This window comes from Lactuca serriola, chromosome 5 (assembly GCF_051521515.1).
Source record: "Lactuca serriola cultivar US96UC23 chromosome 5, Lser_US96UC23_V15, whole genome shotgun sequence".
NCBI classification, from domain to species: domain Eukaryota; kingdom Viridiplantae; phylum Streptophyta; class Magnoliopsida; order Asterales; family Asteraceae; genus Lactuca; species Lactuca serriola.
The window spans coordinates 107,283,958-107,293,152 of NC_136412.1; the positions used below are offsets into that span (position 1 = coordinate 107,283,958).

At 39.5% G+C, this 9,195-nt stretch overlaps 1 pseudogene; it reads right to left on the minus strand.

Moving 5' to 3' along the window:
* Positions 1–1,569: 1,569 nt before the first annotated feature.
* On the minus strand, positions 1,570–4,400 carry LOC145049722 (large ribosomal subunit protein uL5m pseudogene; annotated as a pseudogene).
* Positions 4,401–9,195: the final 4,795 nt, after the last annotated feature.

Consider the following 9,195-nt stretch of genomic DNA (forward strand, 5'->3'; position numbering starts at 1 on the left):
TAAATAGATTTTTGGATTTGGCTTGGCCTAGTAAGAGGTTTTCGGGCCATTAAAGCCCAAAGATAGAAGGGTTTTCGTTTTGAAGTATGTATGGGCTTTTTGGGTTTAAATTGGTCCAATAAAAGGGTTATCGGCCCAATAAGGCCTAAAGAAAAGTTTTTGGCTCAATAAGGCCCAAGGAACAGTTTTCGGTCCAATAGGGTGTTGGTTCAAGAATTCTTGGGTCAAGGCCGAAAATTGTTTGGGCTTAGCTATTGGACCAAGTTTTGGGCTTGCATGCAGCTATTTCAACTTGGTTCTCAATGTATGCTCGTATTTATTCAAATAACATTATAGTTAGAACTTCACTAATTTGATATTGTAAGGTTATACAGAGGAAATTTTTGTACATGAGTCACCATCTTAACCATAAATTTTCTAGTTGTGACAGGAATTTATTTAAGTAAGAACGATTTCCAGTGTCATCTTCTTCGTCTTCTCTATAGGAAAGCAAGTCCCATCAAGTGGAATCAAGGTATGCCTTAAGGTAGCGATTGACGTTTAGGTAAGATAATTCAATAGTAGATTAGATAAAGGCTCTTGCTACTTTCCACTAGGGGACGAAAGTCAATAGCATAGATAAGGAAGTGGTTATTCTTCTTTGTTCATTACTCTGTTGCCCTCCTATTTCATAGAATAAGCGCCTTTTATCTAAAAACAAAAGAAATGGATTTTTTCAGGCTAGCTCGAAGAGAAGGAAAGAGCCCTATAAGCGAAAGAGTGCCTTGAGAATAGGCTTTTGGTATTCTTACTAAAAGTAGAGGAAGCATTCGATGCATTATACCAAAAAACTGCTATTCTTACTAAAAGTCAATAACGTACATAAGGAAGTGGCTATTCTTCTTTGTTCATGACTCCGATGCCCTCCTATTTCATGGAATAAGCGCCATTTCTCTTACAAAAAAAAGAGGAAGCATTTGGTATTCTTACTGAAAGTAGAGGAAGCATTCGATGCATCATATAAAAAAAGCGTAGCTGCTAGAGCCCCATATGTATCAGTCGGGGTCCCGTGATATTTTGTGATCAACGACTTTATGGTTGTCACAAACTACATTCAAACCAGCACCTCTTCGAGAAAAAGACAAGCCCAATGAACTACCATTCATTCTGATCGCAACTTTGTTTACCCAGTTCCCTTCACGACTAAAGGGTACATCCAGGGCTGGTCACATGGACCTACTTACCTTGCTTGTAGAATAACTGCAAATCTAACCTTTGTTTTATTGGTTTAATGCTACCAAGATGATTTCTTTATGCGCATCAAAGGACCTCGAGATGCTAATCCTTTAAAAAAGAGATGAGAAATTTGAAAGAAAAGAACTAATATACGGAACGAGAGCACACCGTGGAAATACATCGGTTTCTTACTAGTGCAAAGGAACTCTTTCTTGGCAACTTCTAACGATGTGTATCGTCCATATCACTAGATCAATCGGTATCTTTACAAATTTATAAAGCTTTCATTTCAATTCATACTTAGCCACAAGCAATCTACGTTTGTGATCTCGTATATTTTGCTTCTCTGACATCTTACTGACTTTCCCCGTCATCTTTTTGAAAAAAATCCGCTCCACGGTGCTAAAGTCTCATCTTTTATATTGTCTGAAGTTACTTTAGTGACATTGAACCCTCGAATATGTTCAAAGATCTCGAATGGATCTTCAAGTTCTAAGGAGAATTCGCAAAACTCCATTTCCATCAAAAATTGAATGGACTTTTCTTATATTTCTACTAGAAAATCTAAAAGAGACATTACTACGAAGATTCTTACCAAAAAAATTAGATATTCCATGCCCTCGGAGAGTGCTTTTCCATGCTAGGTCACTGACATACCCTTTTTTGTCTTGATTTTTTTTTCCTAATAATGGATAGGATTGAAACTCCTTTCCTTTTGAAGGTTCTTGGATGATAGGTTAGAGGGTGCTGCCTTTGGTTCTACTCTTATTTTACATGATCTAGGAATTTCCATAAATTGGCGCTTGAGCAACGAATCCTAACGTGATACATCTTCACAGTGAAAATTGAGTGTAAACAATCTTTTTTTTTCATTCCTAGTATCGATAGAATCAGCACTGTGAACTATCTGCTTCAAAAATGATAGTTGTAAAAACATTAGAGAAATATATCGTAGTGTACAATAGATTTTAAGTAATGTGGATCACATTAGTAGGAATATAGGCCAATCTCTAGCCTCTATCCTTTTCTTTTCTGTTGGCATATCGCATTCACGCCCCCACTTGATTGTTGTTGTTAGAACACCATAATATTCGTCGTTTTGGGCTTAATGATCTCAATGGTGAATTGATCATTTGATATCCTTCCTCTTATGAGAGGATGGAATGAAATAAAATTAATGAAATGTGCCATGGCTACTGAATAACTTCCTTTTAAATTAGAAAAAAAGGCTTTGACCTTTCAATTCGTTCACTAAATCTTGTTCGGTTCCATCCAAGCTCGGTTTTGTGTGAATGTTCATGGAAGAAGAAAAAGAGATTCACCAGCCACTACATCTATCAATCCCACCAAATCATTAAACCTGACGGCAACTCACTCTTTGAATGATTCGCTGGTCACTAGATACAGGGATCCCACCTTATTCTCAAACCTGGTCACTAGGTTGATTGGAACTCCTTTAGGCTCATCCTGCATACTCATTATGGCGGTCCTAAGTCCTACATCCACCTAGAACATTTCTTCCTTTAAGCGTCAAACTTCAGATTTTAAGGCCTTTCCATTGCAAAAAAACTCTTGAGTTAGTTCTACAAAATGATAGACTCAAATAGATGGTCATCATAAGCTCTTTATTTTCCTTCTCTTCCAGTTCTATTAATCAAAAGGGCATCATGGACCAAGATCCAAAGGGATCAATATTTTACATTGATGTATCATACTCTTTCGACCAGGTCATCATAAGAAAAGACTACAAAATCTTTCTAAAGTGTTATAAAGAGGGAAGGTGCACTACAACTAACATAATATCCTCTTCCTTACTCCCCTAAGAATCCAAGGGTGACCTTTGGATATTGTCATGACGCTTTGGTTACGAAGCTTATCGGGGTCTAGGTTTATGGATGGATTCCGTAATCGAACGTGCCTGCAACTTAATCAATATCATCAACATGTTGCGACTGGTTAGGCTTGCTCGATTTTGTTTGAAAAAAAGTAGGTTAGGAGTTCCTTTATTAGTACACCCTCGATGCTAGTAAGGTCAGGACCGTGGTCATACGTCTCCAGTTTGCCGACCTATCTTCTTGTTGAGATTTACCAAACAAATGGGTTGGTTTGGCTATCAACTATATGTGCGAGTCATATACTTCTAGGCTCCATTGGATGACACGACATTCTCGTTTAAATAAATAGATGTCAGTCGTACTTGTGATGGTTCCTCAGGATCCAATGTGACCACATCACTTACGTCTACGTTGCCATGATATTTTTCTATGGAAGCAGGTGAGCTGTTAGAAGTTTGGCCTACTTTTTTTGTCGTAGGGAGGGATTGACCTTTCTAACACATATTCACTCATACCATCATGGCCCCACTGATTTCTTTTCAATCGGAGCATCCAGCAGCGCAACCCGGTTCTACTTGACTAAGCCAGTGCTTATCCAAGGAAGGAATTTGCTTTACCTAACACATTTTTTGATAACAAGGCAAAAAGCCCAAACCTGACATTCATTATTTTCAAATGAAAAGTGACCTGCCATACCTACTCGTATAAAAAGTGAGACTTTACTAAATAAGAAAAACTCCTTCTATCTTATTAGTAAAACACTAACGTGCGCCCTACAAATAAACTCAAGTTTAGCCTTGATGAATACGACAACCATACTGATAGAAATGGTAAAAATGTGCTCAAGCAACATATCTTACTAATATAATAAGAATTTAGGGCCTATCTAAGCCATATGGTTGTAAAGATACACCTCGAAAGTCGATCTTACCCTCTATGGTTTTAGTAAAGGGCCTTTTCAGGCTCGTGCTAGGCACTCAAGTTTTTTGGCTTCCCTAAAATAGTAAATTGAAAAGTTGGTAAAAACCTGCCCATTATTTTAGTCAGAATGAGTCCCCAGCACCATGGGACATTGGCTTCTGCCAATAGTGAGATATTAAGGATCGCATCCCATACATATTCTACATTATAGCCTGCAACTGATTCAACTTTTGCTTTTGGGAGATCAAACAAAGCTCGATTAGTTTTTGCTAGACAAGAAATAAAGAACAAAACCAATATAGGGAACAAGGTAATACCTGACCATATCTGCTTTCCCACCATGACAATCTCACTCGAAATATGGGGACCTACACATATTAGTACAGTATACTGGGGTCCCCCTCCTGAACTAGACGTGCAAGTTTCCATGCTTGTGGCTCATCCATGCTTTTCTATTCCTCTTAGCCACCTATTATATTAATATAGTCTCATTCGGTTCGGCTTTATTCATCTATACTATTTGTCACACACGATGTGACAACCCGATATTTCGAGTCAATGTAATGTAAAACCGATGAAATTTAGGTCAAAATGTAACCTTCCTAAAATCTTGTTCGGATTAAATAAAGTAGTAGGAATCATATCAAGGTTTGCCTACATAAAAAGAACGTCCAAATCTGACTTCGGATGAGGAAGTTATGAAATTTTGAAGAAATTCCTTAATCAGGTCATTTTAATAAATAAATAATAAAAATAATTTCGGAATTTGCCAACGGAATCTAAACGAAAGTTGTAGATCATGGTCTCACCTTCGCGTGGATATAAAGAACGTCAAAAACGGAGTTCGTATGAGGGAGATATGAATTTTTGAAGTTTATTTATAATAAATATAAATTTAATTATAAATTCCTGGTAATATCCGAAGGGGAGTCATCGGATTGGACCGAAGTACGCCCTGCGTACCTTCGTACACCCCGCGTACTGAGATCGAGGGTCTCGGATCGTCCACGTCGCACTATCCGAAGAATTCTAAACCGTCCGACCCGTCCGAAGCTCCGACCCGTCCGACCCGCTGTCCCGTCCGACCCGCCGTCCCATCCGACCCGCGTACCCAGCAACCCGTCCCATCCGAACCGAGGCAGTCGAGGCTTCGGTCATGCATGACGTAGGCGTACGCGCTGCGTACGAGCGTACGCCCCACGTACGGAGGCGGTTCAGCCTTCCTATAAATAGGATGCGAGGCTTTCCAAAAATGTTGCTCATTTCTCTTCTCTCTCTCACAACCTTGCCTCGTTTTCCATGCCCGTTATAACCCGAAGCTCTGGTATTTTTGCTCAAGTCCCGAGGGTCGATTTTACTCCCGAGATTCCCGAGAATCCCGAGAAAAATCCGTTTTCCGAGACGAAACTCTGCCCGGTTTTCCATCTCGCTTTCTTCAATCAATCAAGTGAGTTTCATACCCCTTAATCAACCTGTTAAATATTCTAAATGCTTTTATATGCTTTCAAAGGGGGGGAATACAAGTTAAATACTTATAGTTATTGTTTCAATCACATGTGATTGCACTAATCACATGTGATTAATAACTAGGGAAATCAGTGATTTTATCACTATTCAAACTATCTATCAAACTGTTTTACTTCTAAATGTTTTCCAAACCCATTTACTTTTCGAATTTACACTGCAACTGTGATTTAAACAAATGTTCCTTATACTTAATCTGTTTTAATCAAATCTACGCCTTCAAATTGTTTTATAGATTGACATCAAGTCAATCTTTCTTTAAAAATAATACTTATGTTTCAAATGTCTTATAAATACTTATTTATGTTTTTATATTAGAAATTGCATGCCCATACATGTATAGACGTATAAATAATGTTTAAAGGGCTTAGGAAGGCCATCCACCGTATTTCCTTTTCCTCGATTTGGATGTGGTCTGGTGGGATTTTGGGTGACCATCCGAAGGTTGTTTCCATGTTAAGTATATATCAAATATACATATATAGACATAAAAGTACTTCCATAACCATACGTACTAGACGCACCGTTAACAAGTTACCATCGGGGTAACACAGAACCATACTATTACAACTGGTAGATCAATGAGTCAGTTCATTCATGAGTCTATACTAGGAAGAGAATATATACAACTATACTACGAGAACATATACAACTATACTAGAACAAGAAACATTTCATCACATATGCAAGAATACGATAACAAATGTGATCCACTGTATCGGAGCATGCCTTAAATGTCATCGCCCGAGTTCTAGCCAGAATTCTCTTGGAGGGAGAGCGTTGAGTTTGCATATAGATCTATACTGGATTGACTATCCTACACCTTGCTGCTAGCTACAGCCGGACCTGCAGGTCTGCGGGTGCCAAACGTCATTCCGTTATTACGACCGTTCTTTATGTCGTTGTTATCAGTCGATAGTATGGTGCAATTATCACATTATACCTTAATATAAATCCGGTTTAAGGTAGTAGTAATTAGTACAACAGTAGTTCTTATTATACAAAACTACAGTACTACAATGATTTACCCATTTCATATTTTGGTGATAATCTCACTTAAGCATTAATGTACAAACTATATTTTATCAAATGATAGTTATACTTGGGTAATTACACACTTTTACAACAGACGAGTTTACAAAACATTTAAGCCTCGGTAGAAGGTTACTTTTATAGAAAATATAGGATTTTCTGAGAGATTCAAACTTTTGCAAACACTTTTAAACATTTACTTACATTTTTACAAACTTATACATTGAGACAGGTTCAAACGTTTTTGACAACGAACATTGACACTAAAATACTTATGAACTCACCAGCTTAATGCTGATAAACTCTTTCAAAATAACTTGTATTCTCAGGTCATCAGTAGACAGGTACCGATGCCAGCTTTTGAGATGATGGAGCGTACTCAAGACTCATCATTTTATTATTTTGATTTACGTTATATTTTTTGTGTCTAAAACTGTACAAAACACGCATGTATTAAATTTATATATTTAATGCAATGGATGATGTTGTTTGCCTATTTACATTTACTGTGTTGTGATTACCTTACATGACGTCCTCCGCCCCAGAACGTTTCCGCCGTTCTTGGTTTTGGGGTGTGACAGATTGGTATCAGAGCATTGTTTATAGTGAATTGAGTATATCAACCCATAAAAGATATACTAAACTATAAACCCATTAGGGATTAAACTCTGACCAAGAGTCTATACTTTAAATAATAAAATATTTAACTAAGTATACTAGTCTGCATTCATACTAAAATAAGTGTCACAATGACAAGAACAAAAGTATTACGATTGTTAAATATCACAAGTGAGCTCGGGGATGTATGGTCAGTCCTGGGAATGGCATAGGCTGATCAACTATGCTGATCCTAGGAGTGATTAGCACATGCCTTAGAATGGTTGTGATAGGTTAACAAGTCTAAAAACTTACCAACAATACCACAAGAAGATCAATAGAACTTAAACTTAAAATACTATAGGAGTATTTTGCGCTACTAGTTACACGTATACTATATTCTTATACCTCTATTCTCGCGTAGATCTTGATGGCTAGATATCCATCATGGCGACCCGTACTTTCCCAATGAATGCAATGCCGGGTGGATCGATGAAGAGCCCGAAGTTGATCATCCAATCCCTTTGGATGATCACCTTGCAGAAGGCTTTTCAGATGGATCCGACTCCGAGCCTAAAGTCAACAACCTGAACCGCTGGAGTAATGATCAGGGTCAACCCTTACAATACTTTGGGGACCGAACCTTTTACAACGTCAGCGATGGTGGCTCTACTGACCGGGCTCTGCCTGTCATTATCCGCAGAATAGCTCGTATTGTCGAGCAAGGTGGAGCAGCCGTCGACCGGGTCATAGAGATTGATGCCGACTCAGGTATCAACACAGTCAGCATCCGCCGTCTTGAAGAAGACATGGAACGGACCCGGAGGACAAATAAAACCCTGCAGCAGCAGTTGGCTGCCTCACGAGCTGAAATATTGGAACTTCGAGCTCGTCAGAGGACTCAGGATCGACCCATTCAAGAGGTGTTTCGTCAAGTATCCGACCGCAGTACTCGCCCGGGACTTTCCCATCACCGTTGGTTGATGTCTAGTACATCTCCGTCTTTTAATTAAAGGATAGCCTTTAACATCTGTGCTCCAAGTAGCACTTGTGTGTAAAATGTTTCTAACTTCCGTACTCAAATTTGAAATCTAAGAACTGTCAAACTTTTCTATATGGTATGATGTATGACCTACTGTTAGGTCGATTTTCCCTGAACTTATTACATCAGTAATGCCAGTATTTTTGAGATCTATCTATCTGGGAAAAATCTATACACTTATGCTTTCCTTCTAATATTTCTTATTGTGGTTTCAAGCACTCTTTCAACTGTTGGACTATGTTTAGTTAGTCCATGTGTCACTCTCACGTTGCTTACAAATTGATTCTTACCATCTTTCTTATCTTTATAAACTTTTAGCTGAAGGATGCCTCCTCGCAAGTCTCCCAAGAATAGGAATAATCCTGCACCTCCACCACCTCCTCCGCCTCCGGTCATCGATACTGTAGCCCTGAATGCTGTCGTAGCTGCAGCAGTGGCAACTGCCATGGCTCAGTATCACTCTTCTGATGCCAGCAGAGGTGGAACCCCTGTGGAATCTATTCCGATCGAAATCCCTGTGTGCTCAAGGGAGTGCTCTTACAAGGATTTTACAAACTGCAAGCCGAAGCCTTTCTATGGCACCGGCGGAGTCATTGCTCTCTCGCAATGGTTCGAGAAGACTGAATCAGTCTTCGAAATCTGTTCATGCCCTGCTGCGTGCAAAGTGAAATATGCCTCATGCACCTTTGAGGGTAAAGCCCTAACGTGGTGGAACGGCCACGTCAAAGCCCTAACTCTCGTCGTAGCCAACGACATGGGCTGGGAAACAATGAAAGACCTCATGACTGAGGAATACTGCCCGAGGGGCGAGATCCAGAAACTGGAGCAGGAACTCTGGAACCTGTCAATGAAGGGCACCAATGTGGTCGCTTATACTGCCTGCTTTAGCGAGCTGGTGGCCCTCTGCCCCAATATGGTTCCCACCGAGGGGAAGAAGATCGAGAGGTACATTTGGGGACTAGTGCCTCCGTATCAGGGGAATGTGCTAGCGTCAAACCCCGCTACCTTCGACAGTGCCAAACGATTGGC